Source organism: Hyla sarda, chromosome 5, assembly GCF_029499605.1.
Source record: "Hyla sarda isolate aHylSar1 chromosome 5, aHylSar1.hap1, whole genome shotgun sequence".
NCBI lineage: Eukaryota > Metazoa > Chordata > Amphibia > Anura > Hylidae > Hyla > Hyla sarda.
Genome location: NC_079193.1, coordinates 137,782,565 through 137,783,409, shown reverse-complemented (window position 1 = coordinate 137,783,409; position 845 = coordinate 137,782,565). Strand labels below are relative to the sequence as shown.

Sequence of the window (845 nt, the reverse complement as noted above, 5' to 3'; positions counted from 1 at the left end):
GATGATTATTAATTGTTTTAAAAATGCCATCTGGAAAGTTAGGAACATCTTACTTTTTAAACATGATTTTATTGATGTTAAAAACTGTATAAAGCTGGCCCTGAGTGAGATGTACATCTATTACCTCAGAGACAAGAAACAGCTGGGGGCCAGCGAGGAAGCATCCATGTGGTGTCTGCCTCTATGGAACGAAATAACAATATAATCAGTTTTTATGACATTTGTATAATGTTTTATCCTGCCATTTTTATTTTTCCTCCTTTTATTACTGGTTTTATTATTTGTATTTTAAAACTTATGTGAACCTTTTATTATTTTGCATTTTAAATTTTGTATGGTTTCTTATTTATTCAATAAAATTTTGTTGAAACCTTATCTGTTCTTATCAGTTTAATATCTGATACGTCCCCTATCTGGGGACCATATATTAAATAGATTTTTGAGAACGGGGGCCGATTTCAAAGCTTGCTTCCGTCGCTCTATGCATTGACCCGATATGGCAGTATCTTCGGGTACAGTGCACCACCCCCTTACAGGGTTAAAAAGAAAGATTCCTACTTTCATTGCTACCTGCTTGCTGGCTAGCCAGCTAGCCAGCCCTGTGGGCCTTGCTGCTGCTGCAGCCGAAAAACAAAAGGTGGTGCTGCTGCTGCTTGTGTCTGGCCGCTGTTGGAGCGTCCAGGCACAGGACTTCTGCTGCTGCTGACTAAATGGCCTCCTTAATTGGATCATCTGAGCAGCCAGCACACCTGTGCAGGTAGGGCATGACATGATAGGCAGCTGTCTTATAGCGGGTGGGTGCTGAATGTTCCTAATTGACATAACATGGGGGGTCTCCTGGCTGT

General features: G+C 41.2%; 1 non-coding gene across 1 annotated transcript; it reads left to right on the top strand.

The window, feature by feature from the left end:
- The first annotated feature begins 342 nt into the window (after positions 1–342).
- On the top strand, positions 343–528 carry LOC130275210 (U2 spliceosomal RNA). Its single transcript, XR_008844704.1, has one exon. It is a non-coding gene; the product is annotated as a U2 spliceosomal RNA (small nuclear RNA).
- The last annotated feature ends 317 nt before the right edge of the window (positions 529–845 follow it).